We start from the raw sequence: 21462 nt of genomic DNA, 5'->3' as shown, positions 1-21462 counted from the left end.
TTGTCTCACTATCCCCATATTCTGTATCTCCTAAATGATTTCCTTTTAGTAGATAACTTGCTATGCATAGTTGCCAAGTTCACTTATTGTATCAAGAATATTAATGAAGAAGCATATTAATTACTGTCAGTATTTAAGACAGTTTGATTAGTTACTGTCGATGCTTTTTAGACATTCTATAAAATAGTTCACATGCCTTGTGTATGATTTGACATTTTGCATGCATCCTGCACTCTCTCATCTAGTTGATGATGGATTATAGAGAGTGATCTAAAATGATGATGCTAAAAAACACACAATAAAATCCAAAATGAAATTGCATTACAAATGGATTGTGGAAATCAGATATTGTTAATTTTGCATGCATGTCTACCAGGACAATCACAACTTAAACATAAATAAGAGTGATCTAAAATGATGATGCTAAAAAACACACAAAATCAAATCCAAATTTAACTTGTATTACAAATGGGTTGTGGAAATTTGATATTGTTAATTTTGCATGCATGTCTACCAAAACAATCACAACTTAAACATACATGCATGCAAAATTAACAATATCAAATTTCCACAATCCATTTGTAATGCAGGTTCATTTTGGATTTGATTGTGTGTGTTTTTTAGCATCACCATTTTAGATCACTCTCTATAATCCATCATCAACTGGATGAGAGAGTACAAGATGCATATAAAATGATAAATCATATGCAAGTCATGTGAACTATTTTATAGAATGCCTAAAAAAAATTTACGCCCAAGTGTTGGTCAAAATTTTTACCAATGCTTGGAAGTTTGAGATGAAGCATTGGTCAAAATTTTGACCAATGCCTGGTAGAAATTGCACCAGGGTTGTGGGAAGTTTTTGATCTATCGATTGGTCAAAATTTTGATCTACCAGTAAGTTGGTCAAAATTTTGATGAGAAAAACTTTGACTAATTGGTTGGTCCAAATTTTGACCAAACTGGATTGAAATTTTGACCAATATTGGTCCAAAAATGAGGTCAAATGTACTAGTGTTTTGAGACCTTGTGTAGAAAAGACATTATCATATTGTCTTGACCATGATAGTGATACTCATAGTAATATATTGATTCATTAAAGGTTAGATCTATATGGTTGGGAACAAAACACTATGATTGACCTTGAAGTGCATTGAGGTTATTTATTTGGTTTAAAGTGTGCATTGGGAATGTTTGGATCATTTCATGTGTCACTATTGTGCCATAGTCACAGTATGAAATTTCAAATCAGATTGTGATGGAAATGGTGAAGCTTCCATTGGGAGTTTGTTAATAAATCCTTTATAATCACCAAATGAGTTTGACCCATCTGATCCTATTTAGAAGGTGTTATGATTGATTTAGTGAAGGTTTATTGGAGTGTAAAGTTGGTAAGGCATTTGGGAAGAATTGATGGGACCATATATTTTTGTTTAGTTTTGATAGGTTTAGTTTGAGCTTCTTTTGGTTTTGAGAATCCTTTCATATTCTCCACTTAACAAGGCCAACTACGTGAAGGTGGAAGATCATTTGGCCTCTCCTCCCCCCTATACCCACTCTAAATTCCCTACTAAAAACTAATTAAATATTTCATTCATTCATTTTAGAAGTATATCATTGAATCATTATAATCACATAACATTCATTAACATGACATACAATTAATTAATACATATAAACATTCATCAATATTTCATGAACACATCAATCATTATATTCACATAACATTCATTAACACAACATATTATTCATTTATAAGTATAAACATTCATCAATAATTTGTGAACACGTCAATCATTATAGTCACATAACAATATTCAATAACATGTAATAAAATTCAATAATAAGCAACATTCATAAAAAATCATCAACACATTCATCATCAAACAAGGTTTTTAGCATTCATTTCTTCTTCTTTTTTTCTTTTATTGAAGATAAAGGCTAATATTCACATCATGACTATCTTCAACATTCTCCTGTGGCTCTTGTGGTTATGATCTTATGACATGAGCCTTCCTCTTCTTTTTTCGAGGACAAGGCTGATGTGCCCCTACAGTAATAAATAAATGGGTATAATTCTAAACATTTTAAAAATTATTATAAGTATTTCATTATTCTTAAGAACATAATAGGGATTTTTCTTTACCTGATAGTTCCACATCATCTACTATCACATTTTATTCACCCTAACCTACACATGCTCAACACTAACATCATGCTCTGCATACTAAAAAAATACATGAGGTTACACCAATTGTAATTCAAGATGTTGAATTTTATTAATAATTACATAGGATTTTTGCCTTCGTCATCATGAGTAAGATTTGTGCCAAGAGTAGAAGGTTGCAGTGAAATGTCATATGCACATTGTTATCACTATTTAAAATTAACATCAAATAGATTATTTCTCATGAAGTTCTCAATTTCTATTATTGGGTAAGTGCACCAAGTTGTGGTGCCAAAAAGATGAGACCTTTTTTTTTTTCTAGTTTTGAAAAGAGCATACACGCTATGGCTTGGGTATCCCAAGCCATAGTGCATACGCGCTATAGTGTGTACGCACTATAGCGCACACACACTTTTCAAAACAAAATATTTTTATAAAGCGCATACATGCTATTAAGAATTACAATTAAAAATATTTTTCTTGTGTGCTCTCCTTCAAGTTTCCTTGTGGTTGAGCATGGATAAAATTAGGTTACATGACATTGTAGGTCTCTGTGTTAGCTATATAACCATATAATTTATTTTTTATTAAAACTATTTCAAGCCTTTCATCTATAATTTCTTTTGAATGTATATCCATTTTTTGTCAAAACCCAACATGTACTAATTGGATTGTAGATTTTAGCTAGTTCATCAAATTTTACAACAACTTAGTTTTTTAAAAACTAGACTCCATTCTACACATTTTGAAAAAAAGAAGTTTTGATTTTAGATTAGTTTTCAATCATTTCTAGGGGGAGCACATAGATATTTCACATTTTTGGGATGTGTTTAATTAAAAGATTCATTAAAAAAATACACATTATAAAATTACCCACAAAACTCGGGATAAACTACATAGTGTTAGGTAACTTTTGACTAGAGCGATTCAAGAATTTCAAAAAAAAGTTAAAAATTTAGGGGTGCCACACTTTGTACTATGTTATGTTTTTTTGGAATAATTAGTACCACTTTCTGTGGCCCCCTTTTTTGAAGACCTAAAACTAAACCATTTTGAAAAAAAATTAGTAGTTTAGAAACTAGATTCAAAGGACTACTACTTTTGTTTTTGTCATATCTTAAAATTTTGAGCGTAACTATCTTCAAATTCTTGTTGAAGTTTAGAAATTGCTGATTTTAGAAAAATGCTATCCACTTATGCCCCTCTTTTGGCACCATAACTTGGTGCACTTACCCTATTATTTGTTAGGCCTATTTACATGTGTGTGAACCGGTGCACTAGAATCTTCTACATCCCTTTAGCCATTGGAATCTATGTGCTGGCAAGCAACCACTACTTTATAGCCTTGCTTGAAGCCAATTTGTTTGTCCTCTTCTGTGGGTGCTAGATTAAATTCAATGCCCTGCATTTTTTGCATAATATCATCACTATTGAATGTATTTATTATTTGGAATTATATATAAAAAAATTGATATAAAATTTCATTTATTGCTACTTACAAGGTGTGAGTGAATTTTCATATATCCACCAGAACCAAGATGGTGTTGACCAACCTTCCCTTTCCTATCTTGTGTAGCCTTTGATGTGTCTCACAACCTGTATATGTAAACTTTGAAATATGTTAGATTATATAAATATAAAGATCACTAATTTGTGCATAATTACATTAATACTATTGCATACCTATTTTTACCAAGTGGTGGGTTAATTCCTTTATCTCTTAGTCTTATCTCGTTTGCATCTTCAATGATTTCATTCCACTCCAGCTTTGGAACCATAGGAGATGCTCGTACTTTGGGTTGAGCTTTAGGGCCCTTCTATATTGGTCTCTCATAGTCATTAGATGTTTGCAAGATTTTTTAAGAATTTGGCCTTTGTTCGAAATATTTTGATCAAAGATATCCTCCATAGTTTTAATGAGATGATCTTTTAATTCAGGGCCTTGCTCATTCCACCTTTTACCAAAAAACAAAAATTTTAGATAAAAAAATTAGTTCAAGCTATGTATCTTGAATATATTAAAACAAATGGATGAACATAAAAATGTAGCAACCAATTATATCAAGCTATGTACCTTTTACGTAATGTGGGCCCAAATATCTTCAATGTTAAATCATAAAAAACTTTTACAAAGTTTCCTGCAAAATCATCATGGGATAATTAGTCGAAAATGAGTTATGAATAAGTAAACTACAATTATACTCTAAATAATTACAATTTTAAAGTACCCAAAAGCTTGGGAAATTTTAAAAAAATCATATCTTTCTTAGCCATCAACAATGATGCCTCCAATGATCTAGTAGAAGTAACATGGGCTACTCTAGGAAAGGCTGGTAAATTATCACTAGTACTTGTATCTATTCTATCATCATGAGAAGGTGTACTTGTCCCTACACAAAGTTAATAATGTCATACTATACTCAAATGAATAAGAAAGTACAAATCAAATCATATTTAACACATAAAAAAATGTAGCAAAACAAGAATTTACCAGCTCTAGTTGCAATAGGTGTGGATGTTTTCATGCTCCTTGTTGTCAATCCTATAGTCAACAATCTTAGAGTGCTAGCTAACCTCATGGAAAGAGGCGTATGCACATCATTAATACCTAAAAAATAATCATATATATATATATATATATATATGTATGTATGTATGTATGTATGTATGTATGTGTAATGTATTATCTTTTTTAAATATAGATTGCAAAAGCATGACAACAATAATATAAAACTTTCAATAATAATCATGAAGAAAATAATGTCCCTTCTGATAATTGAAAATTGAAATCACATACGTGTAGGAGCTACAATGATACCCTCGTTAGGTGGAACAACTTGGTAAGGTCTCAAAAATTGTTGTAACAAAACATACATTTTGTGGTTCATGATCCATAAATTAGTATAAAACATAAAGCTTTATTGAACTATTGTCCTAGCAAAAAAATCATTGTTTCTTACTTCTAGATAGTGTGCTTTATGACATAATTCATCTCTTGTGGCCTCTTTGTCTTATGTTGGATTTGGATCCATCACAAGCCCAAGAATTTGTATATTGATGCTCTTGAGGCTCTTTTTACACATGCTTATAGAGTCACTAGTATATGCAATGTTATCATCACATAATACCATGCTTGTCATATCAACAAGTATTTTCTCTTCTATAATATATTTTTTCCCATTTCCCTAAGCATCAAATTATGACAAAAACATCAGTAAAACAATCAAAACAAGTCCAAAACCTTAACAAAAATAACATAATAATATGACACTTTGTAAAATTACAATTGCAAATTTTTTTATACATAAGGCTTATCTACGTTGGAGAAGAGGTGAGAGCAACATCCCTGCCTTTGTCATCTGATGGATTGGCCATGTCACCCTGTGACAAATAATATATATAAAAACATTAGCATAATGAAAGGAATAGTCAACTTAGCAAAAAAACTTATTAATAAAATGGTATATTGTATATTGGAGTTCTAATTAGAAGTAATTAGTTTAAATATTACATATATAGCACTTACAAGTCCCATGATAGTAACTTTCTTTGTATCTATGCGATTCTAATTGTAATCTATTAGTAGTTCTTCCCCTGAACTTATTGATTTTATTGCACATACAAAAACATGGTTTCCCTCACGTGCCTCAAAAATGAAATTGGGTCACTTATTAGTTGACCCAAGATGTGTACATTTCATAAAACCTACAATGTTCCCTATTTATTTTGGCGTCCCATAAATGTACACAAAAAGTCTTTTACTTTGATCATTTTCTTTCCATTATAGCTAATTTTCTGACAGTGCATATCTATGCATACGTTTTTTGTATTGAGCTATCCACATCCAATTATTGCAATTGTAACAAGGGCCTACATACTTCATCAATTCAACAACTTTTTTATACCTGATCTTTATGCCATCCATGGAAAATAGGCTCAATCCATGTAATGATGATGGACCTATGCAATATATCCTCTCGTTAACACAAAAATCAGTGTTAATTAGAGGTAATTCCTTGGATACCCATTCTTTCTAAAGATGTGTATACCTCAAGGGAACCTTGATGTCACCCTTTATCTCATCATCATAAGAACATGACCCCCCTTGAGCAAGGAAAAATTACATGCATTTATTGAATTTTATTCTAATCTTTTGACCTCTAGTTTGTCTATCTTTTGTAGACCTACTACATGTCTTACTATCCTCTTCTATTCCCACATTTCCCTCACTCGAGGAAGATAAATTTGAAAGATACATATTTCGTGGTACTTGTATCCCATCAAATGAGAGATATAGTTGAAGAAGCAAAATATTTTTCTGTAAAATGAGGAAAATATTGATGAAGTTTGCCTAAAGTTAATCTTGAAGGTAAAGAGAAAGCAAGCATGTAATAAACTTATACCTCCCGATCCATGTCATTGTGTATGATCCTCATCAAAGGGGTATATTTTCCTACATATGTAAATCATTTGTCCTAACTTAGTTAAAAATTACATGATACTTATGCTACAAATTACATAGAACATAACATGAACAATATGCACACATCCTAATCATTGTATACTTTTTAATTCATTACCTCTACAAAAAACATATTATAAGAAATTGACACCAAGAATTGAGCATCATAAAAAATATTTCAACCTAACCAACACCTAATACTTTTCCATTGATCATGTCATTGATCATCTTCTTCATCCATCTCATCATCATCCAAATTGTTAGAATGGCCATCACCATCATCATGATAGTCACTATGACCATCATCGTCGTCATCGTCATCATCATCACCATCACCATGACCACCATCATCATTGTTTCCACCACCACCACCACCATCATGAATGCCATCACCATCATCATGAAAATCTTTGCCATCATCATCATCTTCTCCTTCATCTTCACCATCATCATCATCTACTTCATCTTCCACTTCTTCGGTATCTTCTTCTTCAATCACATTTTACTTTACTAGCATTCCTCTTAGATTGTGTTTAACGACAAATTACCAACCCAGTTTATGTGGAACACCAAAGTAAAAAACTTACTTATATTGGCTTGGAAGAACATAGTGCTCATTACCAATTGGTTCAAATGACCTTGTATCAATCATTGTAAATCTATTATCATGTTTAATAATAGTTCTCTCAGGGTCATTTTGATTCAACCATAGCCTGTACCATTTGATAATGCATAGAACTAGTTGAAACCTGTATTAAATTCACACTCAATTATATCATCCAAAATGCCATAGTATCTATTTTCAAATTGTTGAGGATGCATGTCATTTCTAGATGAAATATTGGTGACCTTGAAGACTGTAGTTATCCTAGAATCACAAATTCTCTTAGTGCTATCCACCTTTTTTATATGAAATTTATGACCATTGTAGTATGTATATCTTTGTGGTACTTGACCTATTATTTTTCAAACATGTCAAAATTATGAACCCATCTATGGTTTAATATTAAACAAATGGGTCATGATAGATTAACTTATAAGTACATTTCCACCTCTTAAACCATTTTCTAGATCAATTACCATTGGTGTAACATTGGGATCTCCATTATGATGAGCTTCTTTAACCAATGAAGCAACACCTTCTCATGTTAATGAGTGACCATTTTTTTGAGATCATTCAATCCATACCATCATCTAATCAAGATTGTTTGCAATATACAATGAAGTGCATCCCACTCATGAGAAAGTTTATAAAATAAATTGACCAGTTAGAAATAACTTATATTGATGATGAATAAGAATTAATTAACTATAATAACATCTTATAATTACCTCTCACTTTCCTCAATCTACCTTTCCCCATCAAATACTCCCCTTCAAATATGTTAATGGAGTTGGGATCCCAAATGTGATCTACATGGATATTTGATGTAAATTTGGGAAAATATTTACTAATATACACCATGGTCTGGTAGACCATATATCCCTCGACCATGGAACTTTCAAGATATATTCTTTATCTAATTAAGCTCTTCAAAAATTTCAATTTCCTCTCAACCATCCACTTTGACTTAGTTGGTATAGGTCCACACAATTCAACCTCCTCAACTAGATGTACAAGGTAGTGTTCTTATGCATTAAAAAAAGTTGAAGGTAGACACTTTTGCATCTCACACAAAAGCTGAGAAATTTTTCTCTTCCAATGAGTTATGTATTTTTTATCAATTTTTTAAGATGACAACCACCTAGAAGATATTCATCACACAAAAACATATTAATGAGAAAAATAACACTTCTATACAACAAATCTAACAAATAACACTTCTAACCTCATGTATTTTCCAAGATCATATATAATGTGTTTGACACTCATGTTGTTGAAGTTGTGGGGGAGAGATAGAGGTGGAACATACTGTAGTAATAATAAAATGATCTTTTTAATTATAAAATAAAATAATCAAAGTTACATAATGTTTTACAAATTTATTGTAAATAAAGAAGAACATGACTTACCTTGACGAAGGTATGCCAATCATGCATTTTCAACCCTGACCCAAAATCACCTTTCTTGATATAAGACTACTAATTTTTGTAGAAAATCCTGCGGGAAATTTAGTTTTTTTTATGGCTTCAAATGTGGCATCAGTTTTTTGCTGCATTAATAACCAAGGAATGACACTCATATTAATCTAGTTTCCATTGCTATTTGATTCAAGGAAAACATTCAATGCATGATTGGATTCATTAATATCATTACAAATTTTGACCAATTTTTCTTTGTCACGCCTCCCATCCAATATTTTCCATAATGTCTCTGTTACATTCTTTCCAATATGCATAGCATCATACAAATGCATGATTTGGAGGTGCTCCTAGTACAAAAACCTACTAAATTGTCTAGCATAACTTTTAAATCTTTTTGGAAATTGCTCATCAATGCCTTGATGACCTTCACGATGGAATGACATTACCTCAACGATTGATTCTATTATATTCCAACTTCCACATGTGAAGTGTCATTCATCATGGACTTGATGTTGTCTCTTCTTTTCCATTCAAAAGATGCTTTTAGTTAATTTGATACTTATGATTTTTGTGGAGAAAGTGGATATGTTCTTTGAACACTCGTTTTCCTAAAATATTTGAATGACAACATTTCATCTTTGGACCACAAATTGGACATGCAAATTTTCCCTTTGTCTGAAGACCTACAAGATCATGTATAAATGGATGACATGTGTACTAGAAGATTGATATTTACAATTATCACACCCAACTTAAACATAAAACAAAAATGCATTAGCACTATTACATACAAAAAATATGTGTTAACAATTTTACATACCATAAAAATGTGTTAGTCCATGGGCATCATTTATTGTCCATACGAGCATTGCACAAAATTGAAATTATCTTTCACCAATGGTCTAGAGATATCATACATAATGACCCCATTCCATAACTCCAACAACTCATCAATTAAAGGCTCAATATATACACTCATATCTTTCACTTGGTACTTACCTAGTTGAATGAACATAAACAAAATATAATTATTATGGCAATTTTGATACTGTGTTTATAAATTAACTTAGATGATTATTAAATGAAAAAATACCTGGTACAATCATTTCCAACATTATGTGCTCCCTCTTTATGGACATCCAAGGAGGAATGTTATTGTTAATAACAAAAATAGGCCAGATTGTGTAAATAGATCTCATCTCTCTAAATGGATTGACACCATCTACTACCAATGAAAGCTTCAAATTACAAGGTTCTTCTTTAAATACTAGCCACCCATCTTCCATGTCCTCAAATGCAGAACCATTCATAGGCATTTACATAATGTCATCTTGACTTCTATTGTGTGCATGGTAATCCATAAATTGTGCCAAGCTAGTACACCTAAATAATTGTTGTAGAAGTGGAATATGTTAATCTCATATTGGTTTTGACATATGAGTTTTAATACACTTAATTCATTTTCTTAGTTCATGCTGAGTAAGCAGTAAGTGCCGAACAAATACTAGATGTCGAGTCATTCAGATGCCAAGTGATCAATGGATGTCGAGTCATTAAGAGGTCGAGTTACAACATTGAGGATACAATGGATGCCAAGCATTAGACACTTTAAGTCGTGAGTAAAATATTTTTGGACATAGTTGTTTGTAATAACACAAACTTCTATGTAAGCCATTTTTGAGCCTACATAAGGATTATTTTGCAATTCTAGGTGATAATGACGAATCTATATTAAGGATCCCTATGTAGTACATGAAACCAATTAGTAAAAGGGATGGATTAAGCAAAAAAATGGATGAATCACAATCATTGATTGATACCTAACCCTAAGTAACCTAAGTCTTCATAAGGCAGATAAACCCTAAAATTAAAAAAGTGTGGAATGCATGAAGAGAGAAGTTTGCATGCACAAATAGAATTTAGCAAAGGTGGCAATATAGTCTCACAACTGAAAGAAATATTAGAGAGAATACACTTGCAAGAGTGATGCCAAACTTAGACAAATATGAAATGACAAAGGCTATTAACAAGTATAAGAGAAGATTTGGTCCAAAATATCAAGCCTTTAATATTTTACAGAACAAAATTGAAGAGGTTGTTTAGTAGAGCACACATTTATGGAAAGTGATCTATGGGATGACAACATAAAAGGCTATTGAGAAAGCACCAAAGGAAGTAGGTGAAGACAAAGAAGAACAAGAGGTAGTTAAAGAAACAAATGATGAATCTTTAAGGGAAGTACATGGGAAAGGTACTACAGAGGCCACAACTGAGGAAGAGAAACAACAAGACCATAATGAACCATAAGTACAATATGCCGAGTGTAAGTCCACAAGAAAATATAGTAAAGATTAAGGATGTCTTTGACAACACCATTCAAAACATCAATCCCCTAATAGAGGAGGATATGCAATAGATATTGACTAATTCCACCACCAAAGCACAACCATGCAACCATCCTATTTTGGTGAGCATGGATGAGATTGAGAAGGCACAACTGACATCTGTAGGGGAGAAGACACAAGAATTATCCATTGCCCCCTCTCAATCTATAGAAGTACAACCTACAATGTCTATTGTAGTATACCAAAGGAAGGACAATGTGACTTCCAATATTAGCACTATGGTAGAAAATATCTCAGTACCAATAGTTACAATAATTGAGCAAGAAGGGACACTAGTCCAAATAGGTCAGGAAGCCATTCTTGCACCTACACCATAAGCACAAGGTGGAGCAAAAACTAAAGAAAAGGAGAAGGTTAGGACTAAAGATTTAGTCTTGACTACAAAACTAGAGGAAGTGATAGCAATTTAGACACTAGTTACCTTACCAGACACTATTACTCCTATTCCTAGTCAAGAACTTCATAGGTTGAGTACATAAGCTACACCATTGCAAGCATCAAGGCCCAATCCTAGCACATCTAAGGTTGATGAGGTGACATCCTATGGTGATATCAACTTAGATGAGGTGATTGAATTGCCAAAGTTTGATCTTGCATCAATCATAATAGAGAAAATAAGCATATTGCAGTATGCTCTGGCAAGGAAGAAACACCAAGGACTGCTCAGAAGGGAGCATAGGCAAAAACAAACACTTCATGACATCAAAGATATATTTCTTGATGCATTCAGCCTACCTACACCCGATGAAACAAAGCCAATCATTGAGTAGATGGAAAATATTGTGGAGAAGATCAATGATGAAGACCTAGATACTAATGTTAAATTACTGGAATGGTCTGAGAAGAAATTTCAAACAAAGGTGAATGAACAGATATCCAGTACCATTGCACCACACTAGGTTGAGTTAGCAACCGGAATTGTGGTGTGAAGAAGATGTTGGAGAACATTTTCTCTCTTTACACCAAGTTGTGTGATGTTCCCCTATTCACACAAGAAGTATAGAGACACATTGACCATCTCGAGGGAGATTTGAAGAAAATAGGTACCATCCTACAACAATCTCCTAGTCAAAGTCAATCTCATTTCAGAAATTTGTTGTTAGCACAAGGTTAGTTAGTAGCTTTACAAGCTCAAGATGCAAATATTAGGGCTACAATGATCAACATCTAGTCCATGTTAACCCCTCACATGGAGGTGTTACACAAGGAACTATCCTTTGTAGAAACATTGATGAAGAAATATCCCCATCTTTTTACTCATGAAGGCCTAGTCACCCTTTCTGCCGAGTTGGACATTTAGATCAAACATCTAGAGGTAGAATGTGACAACTTGGATGCAACACTAAATATTATGATGAAGGCCCATAAATCATTCTTGGAAAAACACACAATTTGTGTACCACCCATGACATAAGTGTCAAAAGGGGGAGAAAATGAAGAAAGGGGGAGAATGAATGAAAGGAGAGAATAAGTTTTGGAGGAGACGAAACAAAAGAGGAGGCTACAGAAACAAAGCCAATACAATAGATCTACTCAACAGAGTATTCAGTTTTAGATTGAGAATAGAACAATAAACTCTGGGGGAGTTAGAGAATTTTGAGGTATGGCTGATAAGTCATAAGTTTTGTAAACTTTTGAAGTTTTGAAATCTTGTATGTAAGCCAAGAACTGAATAGAGCTAAGGGTATTCATGCATGACCAAGTATTTTTTCCACTCATGTCAAAGGGGGAGATTTTTAATCTCAGATTGGTTTTGACATATGAGTGACAATGTACTTAAGTCATTTGCTTAGTTCATGCCGAGTAAGTAGTAAGTGCCTAGTCACTCAAGTGTTAAACAGATAGTAGATGCCGAGTCACTCAAATGCCAAGTGATCAATGGATGCCAATTCATTCAGAGGCCGAGTTACAACATTGAAGATACAATGGATGCTGAGCATCAAACACTTCAAGTGTTGAGTAAAATAGTTTTGGACATAGTTGTTTGTAATGGCACAAACTTCTATGTAAACCATTTTTGAGCCAACTTAAGGATTATTTTGCAATTCTAAATAATAAGGATGAATCTATATTGAGGATCCTATGTAGTACATGCAACCAATTTGTAAAAGGGATGAATTAAGTGGAAAAATGGGTTAATCACAATTGTTGATTCATACCTAACCCTAAGTCACCTAAATCTTCATAAAGAGGACAAATCTTATAAGAAAGAGAGTGTGGAATGTGCAAAGAGAGAAGTTTGCATGCACAAACATAGCATTCATGGTGGCTTAGGATTTGAGAATTGAGATACATTGCAAAATTAGTTAAAGGATAAAAAAGGAAAGGAGTTAGAGGAAAAAAGTGATACATCTGATCAGAGAGGATCAAGTACACACTAGGAAAGAGGTTATATGTTATCTAGCAGTAGAGTGCTAACCATAGGATCATTAATGAGACATTATAATAGGTGAATCAGTTAAATCTCTTAACAAAGTAGTCCTAGCAGGTTGTTGTAAATCCTTTAACAAGGTTCTTACTTCATTGTAAGTTTTAAGTAGTTTAATCAGGTACACTTCTAATAGGGTGTTGAAATCTTATAACAGGATAAGATCTAACAATCTTGTAAGCCTTTAATAGGGTAGATCTTTCACAAGGTAGATCATAGTTCATGATCAAACATTGTAACCTTCATTAGATACACTTTACAACTGTAGTAGTGAAGATTTGTGGGTGTACTCCCCACCCTAGTTTTACCTTCTCATTGGAGGGTTTCTAGGTAACCAAATATCTTGTGTCATATATGTGTTGAATGTTATTTGCTTTCACACTATGGATGAATATGTTTAGCTAGCTATTTCAATGTACATGAAAATTATGAGATGGATGTGTGGTGAATGATTTTATGGTTAAATTTTTGAAGGACTGATTCACCCCCCTTAGAGTTTACTTTCCCTATTGTATTTCCAACAGAATAATGAGAATGTACTGAAGAATCTTGTGAGGTACCTTTTTGTTTATTTGATTTGATTGATATCTTCTAATGTATCAATCAGGGCATTGTGTTGTAAAATCCCATTGTCTATGATATATAATATGATCATTGGGACATTCATGTATTTTTTGATACTTCATTCCAATATCTTTCATAATGGCTGATAATCCTCGATAAGGGCGAGTAGAATGTTTGATGGTGGTAACAAACACTTCGCCATCAACCTATGGGGTCTATTTTATTAATATAAAGAACATTAATGGTACACTAACATAGAAGATGAAAGAAAGGACTCTATACCTTAGCATACTTGAGATTGCTACATTGGATATATACCATTCATAACCTTGAATTTTACCATCAACAATACAATGAAGAGAAGTGTTGTTTGGGAGTCTTGGTACAGGGGCTCGTACATCTTTTCAATTGCTGGTATATCAAGGTTCTCTTCATCATCATCATTAGATGTGCAACTACCATCATCTTCATCATCTTCATCAATTGCACCAGTAACATCTTCTTCAGTCTTGCTCTCTGGCACATTATCAACTACACCAATACCAACATCTTCAATTGTGTTCTCTTCCTTAGGACCATCTTCTTTCATGAGAGCATTACCTTTTACTTTGATATTCACTCCATGTTCCACTAGTTCGAAATCCACATTCACCAAAGGACAAAAATCCTTTCCCCCTTCAATATGATCATGTTGCCTACAATGTCTATGAGCTTTTGTGATTAGAATTCTTTGATTCTTTAAGCCCTTGCATTTTTTGCAAGGACAATAACATTTTCCATCACCTTTTCTTTTGAAGTGAGACCATAATCTAGCAATTGTCACCTTATTTTTTTCAGGGTTCATATTGTTAGGCATGGACTTTCTTCACAAACAAATATTTGGGCTATAAAATTATATCAAATATAAACATACGAGCATTAGTAGTATCTTGTATGTAATCAATAATAATAAAATACTTAAATATTACTATCTCTTTAGTAAGGGTGACATCTAAAAAAATCAAATGAATTATACAATATAAATATATACAATAATAAGAAAAATTGGTGCCTCAAAAGCTATGATAATTCATACATTCCCATTATATGTCAATAAAATTACATGATCACTTTTGAGCACTGGGCAGAACCAACAAGAATATGTGTTTATGGTGATTCATACATTCCAAAAGAGTTACATAAATCATATGAAGTTTTCATGAATACAGTGAAAGATCTATTTGAATTAGTTTGAAGTGATAGAGAGAAGAAAAAGAAGGAGAAAAGGAGGATTAATGTTTCCCCCAGATAGCTATGCTTGTATCCCAAAGCATAAATTGCAAGCCCACAATTTTTCTTTTTCTACCCTTTTTGTTGTTTTTAATTTTGGCAAGCACTATTCTTCAACATAATTCCCATCCTCTTCCCATCCTCTTATTTGTTCTCATGGCCAATTTGTTGATGATACCATCTTTATGGGGAAATTCGAAGTCAAGGAAGCCAGAAATTTGAAGCAAGCTTTAAATCTTTTTTCCTCAACTTCTGGTCAACTGGTTAACTGGAATAAAAGTGTTGTGTTTTTTCTCAATACCCCCATTCTTAGACAACATTTAGATTGCCAAAATCCTTGGATTTTCTATCGGTTCTCTCCCTTCTTCCTATCTGGGTCTTCCTTTAGGCTTGAAGGTTCTGGATTCCTTCCGGGAAGATCTCATTAACAAATTCAGCAAGAAGTTGGCAGGTTGGAAAGGGAACCTTTTAAGCCAAGGTAGTAAATTAATTCTTCTTAGAGTTTCTCTCCAAAGTATACCAACTTTTTCCTTAAGTCTCTTCAAAATCCCCACTAAATTTGCTGAGGCTATTGATAAAATTCAAAGGAATTTTTTATGGACTGGTTCAGAGGAAAAAAAGAGAATACCTTTAATTGCCTGGGATCATGTGTGTAAATCGGTCAGGGAAGGTGGTCTGGGTATCCGAAAAATCAGAAGCATGAATCAAGCTCTTCTAGCTAAACAAGGATGGTGTGTGTTCCATGAGAAGAAAGATTGGAGTACCATTTGGAAACACAAGTACCTCCCTAATTCTATTTCTCTTCTTGATTTCTTCTCCTCTGCTGATGTTATTCATCCCTCCTCAATTTGGGGAGATGTGCAGGGTACTAAGAAAATGCTTGGAGAAGGGTGCTCTTGGAAAACTGGCAATGGGTCTAGGGCGAGTTTTTGGGAAGATGTCTGGCTTAAGGATCACCCCCTGATTGAAGATGTTCAAGATCTGAATCAAGTTGACTTATGCAAGCAGAGATATGGCACTCTTGTTTGTCATTATTGGCAGAATGATTCCTGGGTTAACTTGAAGGACATTGATCAAAGTTTCTATCACATCCAATTATCTCTCAATGTTGTTTCTCTCCAACCTTCTTTTGAGGATGAGATTATTTGGTATGCTGATCCTAGTGGGAAATACAAGGTTTCTTCTCTCTTTGCTTCTAAGGAGAAGGAAAATAATCCCTTATTGTCTTAGGCTTGGATTAAGGGTCTCATTCCTAAAATAAATTTCTTCTTTTGGGTCCTGCTTCAAAATAAAATTCTGACCCTTGATAACTTGCAGAAAAGAGGTATAAATTTGGTGAATAGGTGTATTTTATGTAAGAATGGTTTTGAAGATAGAGACCACCTGTTTCTAAACTGCTCTTATTCCCAGATGGTTTGGACTGAGATCCTAATGTATTGGAACTTGACTTGGGTTCATCATAACAATGTGGAATCTTCTTTTAAAAGCTGGAAATGCCCGTCTAAGAATTTTGATGTTCAATTTCTATGGAAAATTACTCTACCTCATCTCTGTTGGGGTGTTTGGAAAGAAAGGAATAATAGAATTTTTAGAAACAGAGAGGTTCCTGGATGGGTGCTTGGTCATAATATTATTAGAGCTTGTAAGGAGAATTTCAGATCTTTGAAAATATCTGATCAAACCTTTTCTATTGATAATCCTATGTTTCCTGAAAACCCTAAGACTCAAACTGATAACCCAAGATTGAATGTCACTTGGAGTTCCCCTTCGAATGGTTGGATTAAAGGAAACTTTGATGGTGCTACTAAGGGAAATCCAGGGAGTGCGGGTTGTGGAGGTGTGTTGAGAGATCATATGAGAATAGTTAAAGATGCTATAGCTATCCCTATAGGTCAGACTAATAGTCACATTGCTGAAGCTACGACAACCCTTTATACTATGAAAATTGCAGTGGATTCTTTAAATATTATTAATATCCTTAATAATAAAAGTGCTATCTCATGGTCGATAGAGGCCACTATCAAGGAGATTAAATACCTTATTCAAAAATTTGAAAAAGTTGTCATATCTCATACCTTTCGGGAGGCCAACGGTGCTGCTAATTGGGTTGCCAACTATGCTGTCCTAACGGGGAAAATGGTGAGGTGGACCGATGAATTAACTAATCAAGTTGATCTCAAAGCAATTATTCATTATGAAGCTATCCATGCGCAGGTGGGTAAGATTTGAAAAGATTGGAAAGTTAATGATATCGTGGAGTGATCAAATTTTTGCCAAATTTTCATCCCCAATGAAGCATACTCAAATAAATGCGACATGGTGTTCGCACGTTTCTCCCAAAAAAGGTGTCTCTTTTGGTGGGAAGAAAAATAGATTTCTTTCTAACCCTCTCTTTTTATGCATCTGGTTTTTCTGGTTTGAATGTGTTTACTATTCTTTGCTGATGGGGGGCGAACCACGCAAACAAGAACCAAAAAATTGTGAGGCATGGAAGGCTCACAAGGATGTTTGGAAAATTCTGCAGAAAGGAAAAGTAACTCGTTACATGGAGCGACTCAATGGTTTTAAGCCACACATCACTACGGCTTTCTTTAAGAACTGGTCCAATGACAAAGCCACTCTCCATGTTGTGACTGTGAAACTTATGGAGGAGTTTATTGCTGAGATCATGGGGCTTCCTAAGGTGGGCATAAAATTCACTAAGAAAACTAATATTTCAAATGCAGCCTACAAAAAGTTTTCGAAAATGGAAGAAGAGGAGAAGCTTCTAGAAAAGAATGGTGATTTCTTTGATGCAAACCAGATAAAGGAGATATGGAGGGATGTTCTCTACTGCATCCGTGAATATTTCATACTTGATGGAAGAAATAAAAGAGTTCATAAATGTCATTTTGTTTTTTTAAATCATTTCAGATACAAAGATAGAATATCTTTCCCCTTCTTTTTGCAGTTTTCTTTACTTAATAGTTTAGAAGCCCATAAGAAAAAGGAATCCAGACCCATTCTTCATGAAGGCCTGATCCTTCTTATTAAGGGATATTGTAAAAATAAGCACATTGCCTCTACTCCCTCTAAGGACAAGAAGAAAGAGCCCATTAAGAGTAAGAAGGGTGACTTTGTTAAAGGTAAAGAAAATGCCTTGAATTTGAAACCCTCTGCCTCTCAAGTTCTTGAGGATGAGGAGTTTGAGACTGATAATTCGGAAAGTTGTGAGAATTGGAAACCTGAGGATGAGGATGATACTGAAACTAGAGAGTTAAGTTCTAATTTGGACGGGTATTCGAAGATTGAAGATAATAATGAAAAAGGAAAAGAGGAAAACAATAGTGAAGGTAATTTTGAACAGAGTAAATCTAATAATGAGGGTAACCAGGTTATTTCTAGTGGGGGTAATAAAGTGGAAGGTAACACTATCGGGAATCCTGTTGAGAAGAATAAGGAGGACCATACGGCTATTACTGCTTCTCCTGTTAAGGGGATAGAGGAAGAAAAAAGGAAGGACTTTGCTCATCCTGAGGACTATGCCGAGGGTCGAAATGAGGATCAAACAGAAATGGAGGATATCAATGACAATGTCTGCTCCCCCCCACACGAGATTGCTGAAGATGATTGTGACGCTATGCAGAGGGATACCATGCTTACCTTCCTGCATTCTGCTAAGGAGAAAGCTGACACCAGTCTCAAGGTTGATTCCTAGATCTACAATGAAATAATGGGTTTGAAGAAAAAGGTGGAAATTCTGCAACATAACCTGGATACTGTCAATGCTAAACTTAGTCATATGGAAGGACATATGGGAGACATCCCTAACAAACTTAACAACTATGAGTAGAACCTTACAATGTTAATCAAGGAGAGTAGCACTAAGATGGAACAGGTCACCTCGAGTATTTGGCAGCCGCTACAAGCCTGGGCAAAAGGGCGAATGAAGATATCATTTCAGCTGAGGGTCCGAGCAAAAGAACAAGGCAGAGCTCGAGGAAGAGTGCTATGCAATCTACTGCTACTATGGATGATGTTTCCATTCAAGAGACTGCTGCAATTGGTAAGGAAGTAGCTAAATTGATCTTGGAGCTGCAATAGTGGCACTGGGGTGGGTTCTCTGGTTTGGTGCCTGTCTGGTATTGGTCGCTGGTTGGGGACTCTGGTCTTGGTTTCTGGTTTTTTATAGTTTAGATTGTTTGTGGTTCCAGGTCCCTGTAAAACCTGGGTTATTTTATTTTTGGACTTTTCTAGTGGTTTCAGGTCCTTGTAAAACCTGATTTTGATACTATTCTTCAGTTTGTTGCAGGTTTTTTTCCTAGTTGGGTTGTCTTGCTTTATCTTTCTATTTTTTGTTAAAGGGTTTCGAGGTCCCTTCAAAACCTACTTTTACCGTAATCTAAAATATAATTACCAATAGTTTTATTTTCTTTGATTCATTGATTAAACCTTCCCTAAAGTTTACCTAGATTCTCTTTTCCTTGGATTTTCTCTTTTTTTAAATTGGGCCCATCTTGTTCCTTTTCAAATTGTCAATGCATATTATATACAAGTCATGAGATGAGTAGGTGGAAGGAAGTAGAATTAGAATTCATGGCTGCCAATGTGGATATTCATTTTGATCATATGAGCACTACTACTTCTTCTTGCTCTTCAATGACACTGAATTCTGCCCATAGTTTTTTTAGTGATGTGAGTTCTATCAGTTTTAGTTGCCCTTCTGGGTGGTCTTTCAATGGGGCAGGATATAGTAGTGCTAGAAGAAACATATATAAACTATGAAATCAATCCTATGTCTGATTACAATCCCTAATAACATCTTAATGGTTTTAGGAATCCACAAGAACATAAAATTTTGAGCAATGAGGAGATACAAATGAATACACATGATCAAATATTTTGGCCCTTATAACTTGATTGAAGGATTACAATGTCTCACAAATAACGACAATGCTTCTTGTTTAGAGCTCAATGTGGTTACTATTATATTTGTAAGTGCTAAAAACACTCGTATGCTTCCCTTTAATTAGATTTATTTTCTCATTTAACTTTTTATTATTTTAATGATAAATCAGAGTTTGATTCATAATATTAACACATAAATTCCAATACAATTAAAACATTGATGCAAAAGTTTTCTCCTTCTCTAGCCCTTTACCATCCTAATTACGGAGTCTGATTTTAGATATTGGTAAAAAAAATTTATTTTGGCCTCTAGCTCCCTAATATTGGATGGAGTCTGATTTAAAAAATCAACATAAAATCTTTCTTCTTCTCCACCTCTTTGTTATTCTAATAATAACATCTAATTTGAAATGTCAATGCAAAAACTTTCTTCTCCCTTAACTCTATGTTATTCTGATGATAGAATGTGATTAAAAATGCCATGATAATATCAATAGAAAAGAAGCAGTTGACCATAATGCCCATCACAACTAATGCCTTCCCAGTCATTGGAGTGAAAACTATCTCAAATGGTGAAATCCATGCAAAGAAAATGACTAACACGATCACAAATTTGTTCCCACTATTTCCTAATTATGATACTATAGCTTAATAGTTGCAATTGCAAAAATTTGAAAAAATAGCTCATAGCCATTATATTAAAATACTTTCTCTTATGTAGTGGCAATCTTTACTAACTCTTTTCGTTGAGACCATTGCTCTATTGTTAAAAAGTAGTGCTTATAGTCGATTAATTCTAAACTCTCTTCATACGTTCATATAAAAGGAAATGTAAGACAATGATTTGCTAGTCATATTGAAGAGCTACATGAAGAAATTTAACACAATGAGTTGCAGTATTGGACGAAATAGCCCATTTTCTATGGGGAGGGTATTAATAGGCAACATACAACTAATCTTTGAATCACTTATATCATCAAATTCACTCCATTCATATATACCAAAAAGAACTAGCTCAAGTCATTGCAACTTTTTAAAGAAATTTAAGCATTGCTTCAAGCCTTCATGTCAAGAAATACATGCATATCTCCGAGGAAAAAATGTTTGATAGTTCTGCTTTTGATGTTGTCTTTTAATAGAAGAATTTATATCATTCACTAGTTTTCTTTAATACTCCTTCAATCTATTTTATAAAACATTTATGATTTTTCTCTATTGTTTATATCTCTTAAATTTAGACCCTAGATGAATGGCA

This window comes from Cupressus sempervirens, chromosome 6 (assembly GCF_028749045.1).
Source record: "Cupressus sempervirens isolate cs-2001-9-10 chromosome 6, ASM2874904v1, whole genome shotgun sequence".
In the NCBI taxonomy this organism is placed as follows: Eukaryota; Viridiplantae; Streptophyta; class Pinopsida; order Cupressales; family Cupressaceae; genus Cupressus; species Cupressus sempervirens.
Note: the sequence above shows the minus strand (reverse complement) of the source record.